At 43.6% G+C, this 12,885-nt stretch overlaps 1 protein-coding gene across 1 annotated transcript in view; it reads right to left on the reverse strand.

Annotated features, from left to right (window-relative positions):
• Positions 1–5,431, reverse strand: part of LOC139763402 (tyrosine-protein kinase Dnt-like) — a 487,587-nt gene extending 482,156 nt beyond the window's left edge. Inside the window, exon 1 of the mRNA XM_071689406.1 lies at positions 4,893–5,431. The gene's annotated coding sequence lies outside the window, so the exon portion shown is untranslated. The remainder of the gene's footprint in view (positions 1–4,892) is intronic.
• Positions 5,432–12,885: the final 7,454 nt, after the last annotated feature.

Here is a 12,885-nt window from a genome sequence, read left to right on the forward strand (position 1 = left end):
GTCGGAGGTGGAGGGAACGAGGAGAAGAGGGAGACCAAATTGGAGGTGGAAAGATGGAGTGAAAAGGATTTTGTGTGATCGGGGCCTGAACATGCAGGAGGGTGAAAGGAGGGCAGGGAATAGAGTGAATTGGAGCGATGTGGTATACAGGGGTTGACGTGCTGTCAGTGGATTGAATCAAGGCATGTGAAGCGTCCGGGGTAAACCATGGAAAGCTGTGTAGGTATGTACATTTCCGTGTGTGGACGTGTGTATGTACATGTGTATGGGGGGGTTGGGCCATTTCTTTCGTCTGTTTCCTTGCGCTACCTCGCAAACACGGGAGACAGCGACAAAGTCTAAAAAAAAAAAAAAAAAAAAAAAAAAAAATATATATATATATATATATATATATATATATATATATATATATATATATTATTTTTTTTTTCTTTCTTCTTTTAAACTATTCGCCATTTCCCGTGTTAGCGAAGTAGCGTTTAAGAACAGAGGACTGGGCCTGTGTGGAATATCCTCACCTGACCCCCTCTGTTCCTTCTTTTGGAAAAAAAAAAAAAAAAATGAGACACGCAGGGAATACGTGGGAAGTATTCTTAATCCCCTATCCCCAGGGATAATACATATATATATATATATATATATATATATATATATATATATATATATATTATCCCTGGGGATAGGGGATCAAGAATACTTCCCACGTATTCCCTGCGTATCGTAGAAGGCGACTAAAAGGGGAGGGAGCGGGAGGCTGGAAATCCTCCCCTCTCATTTTTTTTTTTTTTTTTTTTAATATGTATATATATATATATATATATATATATATATATATATATATATATATATTTTTTTTTTTTTTTTTTTGCTTTGTCGCTGTCTCCCGCGTTTGCGAGGTAGCGCAAGGAAACAGACGAAAGAAATGGCCCAACCCAACCCCATACACATGTATATACATACACGTCCACACACGCAAATATACATACCTACACAGCTTTCCATGGTTCACCCCAGACGCCCCACATGCCCTGATTCAATCTACTGACAGCACGTCAACCCCGGCACACCACATCGATCCAACTCACTCTGTTCCCCGCCCTCCTTTCACCCTCCTGCATGTTCAGGCCCCGATCACACAAAATCCCCTTCACTCCATCTTTCCACCTCCAGTTTGGTCTCCCACTTCTCCTCGTTCCCTCCACCTCCGACACATATTTCCTCTTGGTCAATGTTTCCTCACTCATTTTCTCCATGCGCCCAGACCACTTCAAAACACCCTCCTCCGCTCCCCCAACCACGCTCTTTTTATTTCCACACATCTCTCTCACCCCCACGTCACCTACTCGATCAAACCACCCCACACCACACATTGTCCCCAAACATCTCACTTCCAGCACATCCACCCTCCTGCGCACAACTCCATCCACAGCCCACGCCTCGCAACCATACAACATTGTTGGAACCACTATTCCTTCAAACATACCCACTTTTGCTTTCCGAGATAATGTTCTCGACTTCCACACATTCTTCAAGGCTCCCAGGATTTTCGCCCCCTCCCCCACCCTATGATCCACTTCTGCTTCCATTGTTCCATCCGCTGCCAGATCCACTCCCAGATACCCAAAACACTCCACTTCCTCCAGTCTTTCTCCATTCAAACTTACCTCCTAATTGACTTGACCCTCAACCCCACTGTACCTAATAACCTTGCTCCCATTCACATTCACTCCCAACTTTCTTCCCTCACACACCCTACCAAACTCAGTCACCAGCCTCTGCAGCCTCTCACATGAATCAGCTACCAGCGCTGCATCATCAGCGAACAACAACTGACTCGCTACCCAAGCTCTCTCATCCACAACAGACTTCATACTTGCCCCTCTTTCCAAAACTCTTGCATTCACCTCCCTAACAACCCCATCCATAAACAAATTAAACAACCATGGAGACATCACACACCCCTGCCGCAAACCTACATTCACAGTGAGAACCAATCACTTTCCTCTCTTCCTACACGTACACATGCCTTACATCCTCGATAAAAACTTTTCACTGCTTCTAACAACTTGCCTCCCACACCATATATTCTTAATACCTTCTACAGAGCATCTCTATCAACTCTATCATATGCCTTCTCCAGATCCATAAATGCTACATACAAATCCATTTGCTTTTCTAAGTATTTCTCACATACATTCTTCAAAGCAAACACCTGATCCACACATCCTCTAACACTTCTGAAACCACGCTGCTCTTCCCCAATCTGATGCTCTGTACATGCCTTCACCCTCTCAATCAATACCCTCCCATATAATTTACCAGGAATACTCAACAAACTTATACCTCTGAAATTTGAGCACTCACTCTTATCCCCTTTGCCTTTGTACCATGGCACTATGCACGCATTCCGCCAATCCTCAGGCACCTCTCCATGAGTTATACATACATTAAATAACCTTACCAACCAGTCAATAATACAGTCACCCCCTTTTTTAATAAATTCCACTGCAATACCATCCAAACCTGCTGCCTTGCCGGCTTTCATCTTCCGCAAAGCTTTTATTACCTCTTCTCTGTTTACCAAATCATTTTCCCTAACCCTCTCACTTTGCACACCATCTCGACCAAAACACCCTATATCTGCCACTCTATCATCAAACATATTCAACAAACCTTCAAAATACTCACTCCATCTCCTTCTCACATCATTAATATATTAATGACAATTGAGCATAATATATATATATATATATATATATATATATATATATATATATATATATATATATATATATATATATGTATAGAGGGCGAAAATATATGCAGATTATAATTTCGTGATAATATAAATATGAAAGAGACCAGTCAACAAACTGGCAGTATATTAACTGGACCAGGTTAACAGTTTATGATGGGTAGGTACACAGTATGCACTAATAACAGCAATAATATTTCCTAGAAGGTCCAGACCACAGGTAATGGCAGTACATCGTGTTCACTTGGTTGACCATAAGGACTGTAAGATCGACCTTCCACATACTACATGTATGTAAATATGCTGTTGTACGGTAATCATCAACGTGAAATACGTCTTGCGTCTATGGAATTGTACCACACTGTTAGTTAATAATCACTCCTATACACCTACATAACATTCTATTATAATTATATAATAACGTTATGGGAAAATAGGGAGGGACACAAGGTTGGGTGAGGAGGAGTTAGGGTAGAAGAGGAGGGATAACGAGGGCGAGAAGGGGGGGGAATTGGGAGGGTGTTGGGGGGAGGGAGGCACACTTTCCTTCGAAAGCGTCAATACGACTACTCGGTTTTATATTTCTTTCACGCGTAAACTCCTCACATAACACATATAGCAATGTGGTTCGTCAGCCATACATTTGGCCCGGGTGTTAAAGATAGTGTGCTGAAATATCATAATGATACAATGAATCGTTTACGAGATATTTGCGAAAAACAGCGTTTGTCCGCCGCTGAAACGTATAGCGGAGGATGCAGGGGAACCCGCCTCACCTCTCCTGGTAGGTGACGGTGCTTTGTTGGGAGTCACGAGGTCAAAGGTGATCAAACAATAGACGAAAGGGGCGAGAGCTGTAGCCGTCCGAAGTTTAGTGTCATCTGGTGCTCGTTATAGTTTTGCCAGCGACAAAAACAACAGATATGTGTGTGTGTGTGTGTGTGTGTGTGTGTGTTCTTTGTGCATGAAGACATGGACGCCTCTTGCGTGTGCATGAGTGTGTGGGCGCCGGCCAGCAGGAGCTGTGTGCTCGCACTGTAGCCAATACCAACACCGACGTCCCTCAGACTAGCGGACTGAATGTCGGTCGGTGGCGACCGTTCCTAACACCGTTCTTCTCTCCTGCTCTTCCCCCACCCTTCTAGCACACGGTCCTGCTCCACAATACCAGCTCCCGTGCACGCCACACAATGGCCGTTTAACTAACTACCGAAGCGTCTCCAGCGATGAAATGTTAATCAGATGCTAATTAACTTGTTAAGGCTAAGGGGTAGCTGATCCAGAGATAGTTGATGAGGGAGAAGAGAAGGAGGGGATTATTGATCGAGTGGAGGGTCTGAAGGGAGAGAGAGAGAGAGAGAGAGAGAGAGAGAGAGAGAGAGAGAGATAATACTAATTTGTCAACATTTGTCTCCCTGTTTTGCCTTTCATCATCTTTGTATGCTACTGTTTTAATTCAATGTCATGATTGCATTTATAATAAAAAGCATCGTCCACGTTTGCCGCATGGACTTCCGTTTCAACAGAAGGGCTGATCCATCGCCTGACCACCTCAAATGGTCTCTACTCTTATTATATTCATCGTCCAGGACTCACTGCCTGCCTCCGTTAGCGTTTATGATCCCTTGCTCACGTCGGGGTGATCCGCAATGGTAACCACGTACATGTACACACCACCTACATGAACACAAAGACGCACACATATACGGCCACGGACAGGCACACGGACGCTTAGGAAGTTGGTAAAGAACCTGGACCATCAGGCAGGATTACGAGGGGGGCTCCGTCAATGGGTATAAAATGAACCGGTAGAAGTGAACAGACGACGTGTGACTGAAGCCTGCTCGAAATGGGTTGGTTCACTAGTGTTATACCGCACGGCTCAGTTCTGGGGCCATTACTTTTCTTGATCTGTGTAAATGACATGACAGAACGACTTGTACCTTATCATTTGATGATGATGATGATGCCACAATGATGAGGGAAGTAAATATTGATGACTACATCAACTCACAAGAGGACCTGGACCACATGACCACGGACAAACGCGCGCACACACACACACACACACACACAAGACTAGCGAAAGCCACATAACTAGTGTCATATGCAACCACATTGAAGCATGATCCATTACCTTGCTCACGATGTCGAACTCCCTGGGCCAGTGAGTGACGGTGTGACACCGGTGCACCGCGGGCAGGGCCAGGCAGAAGGCCTCATTCACTGCCGGCCTTACCAAGTCCCACATCATGGAATCCACGAGACATCTTGCTTAAGGGTGGAGTTCCCCAGACGTTGGAGGTGAGGGAGAAGAACACTGTAATCGGAGTTCTGTCGAGATCTTCTTCTGTTGTAAATATCAAGGTTTTACATCTTTGTATCTTCGTTCACTAAAACGGTTACTGGACGATTAGAGCGAATAATAATGATACAGAAACAGAAGGAGTGATTAGATTGGGATTCAGGTGTAAATGAACGGCGATGTAAGGGAAGCACAGAGATGAAACTCGAGATTAACAAAGAATAAACTAGAATGTGTATGGGAAATGGAGATGATCGCGGGAGCAGGAGGGAAAACAGAGATTAACGAAGAAATAGGAAGGAGAACAGAGATTAGCAAGAAAGAAAGGAAGAACAGGCAGTAGAAAGGAGACAAGGTAGGAGGGAAGGCGTCCAGGATCATAACTACACCACAATGCTGGAGAATACTGCACACGTTTAGCCACTCAAGTAAACACTGCCTCAGTCCTTACCTAACCGCACAAGTATGGCGTGCTTCCACGATGTCACATGATGACGCACTGCGGCTCGTTGTTGACATATTAAAATCGGAAACATTGACTTGCGTGTTTTTGTCATATTTTCTCAGCGAAGCTCATTTCGTAAACTGCTGTGATCTGCTTAAATTATAATTGCACAGAATGGCGATTGTTTGTAATAAATTAACTAAATTGGCCAATGTAGCGCAGTTGATAACCTGGCTGGCGACACTTGACGACACGCTAACCACCTAAGGGTCGTTCCAGACAACACCAACAAGACGTAAAGAGGACAGGATGCCCCTTGAGAATATCACCAGCTTAAACACAACCTATAAATCCTTCACGAAAATATCTGAATTTTTTTTCTGTGAAATACTGAATGTTTTTTTGTATATTTATTTTTTCTTGGAGACTTAGTTCAGCAGACTGTATTGTAAGAGGGGCTTCAACGCCATCTGTATCGTGAATTCGCTGATATTATAATAACATAAGGTCGTGAACCGTATCAGTATTATTAATGCCATTAGAAAGTTGTGGTTGTGAGACTGTGAGAGCGAAACTGTCTCTAGCCCAGAAGTTGTGTTGAGCAGTAACACGAGTCCGGTGAGGGCCGGATGATGATGATGATGTGCACCGCGTAATCCCACACATCAACATGATGGGAGGAGACCTCACCAGGGCCATCTTGACCTGAACAGTTTCAATAAGGGTTAAGGGTTATAATCTATTTGCAGGGGTCACCATGTCAACAGTCATCATCGTCTATGACCGGGTCCACCAAGGGTTATTGAAATGGCACTACGCTCTCCCCTCCTGTGTGTTGGCCTCTAATGTATTCCTCTCTCTCTCTCTCTCTCTCTCTCTCTCTCTCTCTCTCTCTCTCTCTCTCTCTCTCTCTCTCTCTCTATTTGCTACGCTACTTTAGTTGCCACTATGTTGATTTACACTCCTTGTCACATGTTCCATATATACATATATGGAAGTGGGTTCGCTTGTTTAGTGACTTGAGTGTAATGAGGTACATTTGTAAGTTTATGAGAGAGAGAGAGAGAGAGAGAGAGAGAGAGAGAGAGAGAGAGAGAGAGAGAGAGAGAGAGAGAGAGAGAGAATATCTGGAGCAATCAGGCAAGTATTGCAGTACAACCGCCCTGAACGCACGTGATAAGCTGTCCACAATTAAGCGAAGATTAACAATATCACAGACGCATTCGCCCGAGCCAGCAGCAAATTACAGTCTCGTTTAATTATTCTCCGAATCCTTAATTACCAACGGGGGAAATGAGTTCACATCAAAACTACGGTTTCGATATATGAACAATGAACAAATGGAACATGTTTTTTCCCCTAGAAAAAAATCCGCTATAGGCCAGGTACTGGATATAGTTCAGCCAATTATTACACAGGTGGCACTGAGGGCAAACAGAAACGCAGCTATTTGGAACCTCCCGCCAGGGAACGTCCAGTCATGCAAATTAATCAGTTTGACGCGAATTTATTTCTGCCAATAACATCTAAAGTTGAGGCCATCGATGCATAGCTATCTGTTAATTGCTGAACTGGTCCAGCCTGGCCAGATGGTTGAGATTGGTCGGTACTGCACACAACGCTGGGTGGCTGGGTCGTGACCCCCTGGGCGGGGTCTACCTCTGGCAGCCTCGTCCGGTATTGCCTCCAGCCTCCCCACAACTCTTTCTCTTTTTCCTCTCAAAATTTTAAGTGAACGTAAAAACTAATCAAAACCAGGTAGTGTGAGGGTCAGTAGTCAGGCAGGGAAGTGGTCGTCACCCTCGTTAGTTCTGTTCATAGTTCCCATCAAAACAAGGAATGGTGGAATGCACTACTGATAATTGTCTGACGGTAATGATGGCCGTGAAAAATCCACTAAAATCTTTATGAGCAAACATGTGGACCTGTGTATGAGCAACCTTATGCATGAGTTTATGTCGTGTTATCTATGTATTTGTGTACTTGCTTGTACAGTATGAGGAGAAAGTTGTACACTCATGGGACATCATATCTTGATGTGTGTATGTATGCATATTCAGGTGACGTAAGAGTTTAAAAATTCATTATGGTCTACGAGACATGATTAAGCTTCAACTATGAAACGGAAATTTGAATGTTAATCGTAGTTAGAGCTGTGAGAGGAATTAGTGGAAACATCATTCGATAGTTAGAGCGCCAAGGAAAGTAAGATACAAGCTGAATTATCTAGGCAGTGAGGAGTTCAGGGAAAGAAAGACAGCTGGACCTATCGTGAATGTTGGTAGTGAAGGATGGTACAAGTCAGGTGCACCGAGAGTGCAGGGGTCACTGGAAGGTCCAGCACACTACTAGCAAACAGACGCACAAACATAGTCATTGCACTCGACGTGGCTGCGGACCGGAGGGTCATATAGGAGATATCGTTACCCATTTTTACTTTCAGAAATATTTGAAATAATAAAGGAAGGATGAGAGATAGTACGCACAGACAAGGGATAATAATAGAGTAAAGGTGTATGCTTTATGTTGGAAGTTATTGGTCTAACCCGACAGCCTATCTTCATGACGAAAAATCTTATGAATCATGATTTGGAAGATGGGTACGGACGGCAGTTCAACACGCGTGTCAACACTGTGGTAAAGAAGACGAGCGTTGATCATGTTGCTAGAGAATTTCTTGTTGACGTACTGACAGCGATGACTATGAAGCTTTTCACAGGGGAATCCTGTAGCACTTCTGCTGATGAACCAAACTGACAGTCCTTATGGTCTTCGCGCTTTTAATCCTGTTTCCACAGTTTCCTACCGAGATCTGTTTTCCTGCCTCTCGTTTCATTTAATCAAATATCTTTGTTGTTACCAACATGTTTCTGTACTCTCCATCCCCTAGCACATTCCTCTCCCAAACCCTCTCTTTCATAATTCCCTCTGTCAGGGGTGGACCGCTCATGGACTTAACCATTTCTAAACTTCCTAACAGTTCTCCTCACATTATGCATAGTCCTCCCTTAACCATTATGGCCCTTTCTACTCTCCTGCACACCCCTCCTTCCTCACATTTCGACCTTCTCCAACCTTCTGTTGGCCTAACATCCAACATGCTTCTGCCGCTATCCATCGTTTCCCCCAGCATCCAAATTGCACCTGCAGTACCTCGTCCCTCACCCGTCGCCTCCCCCAGCACCCAGAACAACAGAGCCTCACTGCACGTATTCCTTACTCCCACAACTCTTCCATTCTACTTCCTAAACTTCCATCCACCAACATGTACCGTACCCACAATCCATCCTCCCTCTGACTGATTCCCCTTAGTGCAGGGCACTCTTGCCCCTCTTCTCATTTACCCCTCATGCACCCCATTCTCTACATCTCTGGCCATAATACCTATAATACCTCCCACACAATCCCCACCAGCCAGATAACATATATCCCCATCCCTCTTCTCCTCTTCATTAGCCAAATTTGGGGGATTTGACCCGGTGTTGTGCTCAGGTGGGTCTCACGTTGTTAATGCAGAGTTATTGCTCAACGTAGCCGTTAAAGGTCTGGCTCGTGGTTATATCTGGCCATTTGTTAATTGTGCTGAGCTGAGCCATTGCCTATCCTATGGATGTTCGAACCGACCTTTTATTTTCATCTGTATTAGACGATAATTCATCCCACACAAATGGTGATCACTTTCTGGGTAGATGACGGAAAATTAGCGTTTTTATCAGACTTCTGTCTTAAGTTACCTAATACGTTATAGCTGACCATAATCATTAGCATCTTTAACCTGGATTACTTGAGGCAAACGCATGCGAACTTTATATATATCTAATGAGACGCATACAGTATCAGTCCTGCTTCTAATGCGAAATATCTATCAAACTTATTCTTAAACGTATGTATTAGTGTTGCTTTCAACTACTCTAACCTGTAAATCTTGCTATACGTTAACAATGCCGTTGAAGGAACAGCTGATTGTTCTCCTTTCGAAGTAAAACAGTTGCTCAAAAGTTCATATCTAATATTCGGAGCAAAATTAGACGAATCTAGTGTTAGCTTCTTAGATGGGGATTATCGAAGCCTTTGATAATTTTGAATACGTGTATCAAATCACCTTTGAACCTTCTCTTAGCTTAGCTGAATAAGCTTAGATTCTCTCGTCGGCTTTAATTGCATTTTTTTGCTCAGTCTGGGAATCATATTGCCGATTGAAAGCTTCACTCCCGCGATTCTGTCTTTTTTCAATTAGGTTGACCAAACCTGAACGCAGTATATTCAAGGTGGTAACGCACTAATGAAGTGTAAAGTGTGAGGATTAGTCTTTTTTTTTAAAAGCGAATGAATGTCTTTCCTGTAAAACTTAGGAATTTGTTCGCCCTTTCTACCGCTTCTGTGTACCATTACTTGGCTTTAGTTTATCTGAGACCGGCATACCTCAGTCTTTTTCCTCGATTACCTTCTGTAGCTTAGAAGAAATCATACTGTGAGAATTTTTGGGCTTTATTTCTTATCATTGCTGTTGCCCTTCCGTAATGTTGCCATACCGTAATGTTGCCATACCGTAATGTTGCCATACCGTAATGTTGCCCTTCCGTAATGTTGCCATACCGTAATGTTGCCCGACCGTAATGTTGCCATACCGTAATGTTGCCATACCGTAATGTTGCCATACCGTAATGTTGCCCGACCGTAATGTTGCCATACCGTAATGTTGCCATACCGTAATGTTGCCATACCGTAATGTTGCCCGACCGTAATGTTGCCATACCGTAATGTTGCCTTACCGTAATCGAACAAAACCAAATCTACCCTGACCCTGTGCATGAGCTACTTACCTAACGTGGTATACCCCAGATTTACCCACCTAACCTAACCTAACCTAACCTAACCTAGTCTCTCGTTATTGTGGAAAAATATTAACCCTACGCCTGCTGACGCACATATCCTGATAGCTTTTGTTTATATTTTTCAGGTGCGAGTGTAGCTGCTTTTGTTGTGACTGAAATTGTTTTTTGTTGCTGCTGTTTATATTTATTGTTGTGTATATATTTGCTGTTGCTTGTTTGAACCGTGATGCCACCCACGGTGTTGTTATTGTTAATGGATATTTCATTTATTGGTATCGACTTTATTGAATTTATTTATAGTGTGTTTATCTGTTTGTGTGCCTGTGTGTGTGGCTACGTATGTTTGTGCAAGGGAGATTGCTTCTGACGAGAGTTGCCTATCAGGCAAGGCTTCTTCGATCTAGTATTTACATTACGCAGAAAATAAGTTAATGAATTATTTACGTGATATATGTAGTGTTTGTGGAAGGTCTGCCGTCACTCATAACAGTAGCGAAATCTTTCAAGATGGGTTTCTTGGTCTTTTTCTTAAGACTGATATACTCCTCACCAGGACCTCCAAGCATAACACAGTTCTGTGTCTTCTAAATGACATTCAAGATCCACATCGTTGCTTTAGAATTTCTTACCGTCAATCTCGAGCTTGAGCAGGAGTTATGTTGTTTTTGAGTCAGTCAGTCAACAGATCTTATAAACTCTTGTTTTTCTGAAAATAAAGTCACAGTTTCGAATCTACAACTCCTCACACTTCCATGATACCGGGCGTCTTGCTTACACTTGGTCACCTTCATCTCATTTACTGAAGTAACTGTTGGCTTCCATCAGAGACTAAACTCTGGCTCTGTAGTATATATATTCTCTACTAATACATATTTCGCTTGATGAAGCTTTGATCTTTTGTGTACTGGAACTAGAAACACTGTTGCCAAATACAGAAGTATGAAAGAATTATTAAAGGTCGGTGAGAGTAATTTGCCATTTTGACGTTTTCCTCCGTGTATTAGTAGCAGTTTGATGTTGTTTCACGGAGATCAGGTGCAGCATCTGGATCAGGTGCAGCATCTGGATCAGGTGAGGTCTGGTTGACCGTGTGGTGCTCACATTCCTCTAGTGTGTGTATTATTAGTATTTATCTTTTCCATTCCTCTTCTGAACTTTTTAAACGGGTTTTCTTTTCTTTCCTCTACGTCAACTTTTCTTTACCTGAAAGTCCTTCTCGCCCACCTGTCCCCCCAGTCCCCTCCCCTCAGGTCACGTGATCTCACCTGGTGGGGTGGGGGAGGGGGGGTTCTCCCTTTCCCCCTTGGGTCTCTGGGTCGTTGAACACATTTCCACCTCCCAGTGAGCCTGGCTAGGCTGTCTGATGTCCCTCTCTTTGATACTGCCTCCTGCCCGATGTTTTATTTCACGTCGCTTTGTGCTCGGAAAAAAATGTGAAATGGCTAAAAATTTCTTTGAAGGGAAAGTGGGAAATTTTGTAAATACTTGTTATTTCTAGCATGATCGTTTTTGAGAGCTTGTTTTCTGTTTAATAGTGAGAGACGCGCTTTGTCGGTAACAAAAACTCGGATTATCTGCCCAAAATAAGCAATTGGTTATCCGTCAAACTACCATCCTCCTAACAAACTGTTGTTAGATGCTCCTAGATGGATTACATGTTGAGGATGGAAACTGAAGAAGTGACTCGGAATCATGTGTGTTCCTGGATCCCAGACCAAACCCTCTGGTTTTCATTGCCAGTCTGGCCAACATCAAGATGGTTTAGTTTATCATGTTTCCTCTGCCAACGTGTCACGATTTACTCCCACCTCCCAGCTGTCCTTCCTTTACTACACTAACCAATCACTAACCCTACCTCGCCTTCCTCCTCGACCTAACCAGTCTGGTCAACCTCACACAAGTCTGGCCTCCACATCAACTTTTTCAAGCACCTTGAATACACGTTCCTTGTTCTCATCATCCAGGTCTCCCTCACTCGAAACTCAAGTCTTGAATTATTTATTCTTAAGGTTAGGGACAAAAACACATCTCATTAGCTTCTTGGCGCCTTTAAAGCCCACGAAAAATGCAAATTAAGAGTCATTTCTGTCGTATCCAATTTTTTCCTTATCTGTTTATTTTCTTGTACGAAGATGCATATCAGCTATGTCAGAATGGTCAGCAGCCTTCACTCAGTTATAGACCACATCTGCACCATAAACGATTCTCAACAGAGAGACAGAGACAGACAAGCAGAAATAGACACACACACACACACACACACACACACACACACACACACACACACACACACACAGTGCAGCCAACCTACTAATATCATCTTTACAACTTGGTTTTTGTTGTTCTAATGTGAGGATCGCATGACGGCCTCGTGTTGGCTCGGCTCTCTACACACGTCCAGGCACGGCTGTGGCTCGACACGTCCAGGCACGGCTGTGGCTCGACACGTCCAGGCACGGCTGTGGCTCGACACGTCTAGGCACGGCTGTGGCTCGACACGTCTAGGCACGACTGTGGCTCGACACGTCTAGGCACGACAGTGGCT

The sequence above is a fragment of the Panulirus ornatus genome, chromosome 47, assembly GCF_036320965.1.
Source record: "Panulirus ornatus isolate Po-2019 chromosome 47, ASM3632096v1, whole genome shotgun sequence".
NCBI lineage: Eukaryota > Metazoa > Arthropoda > Malacostraca > Decapoda > Palinuridae > Panulirus > Panulirus ornatus.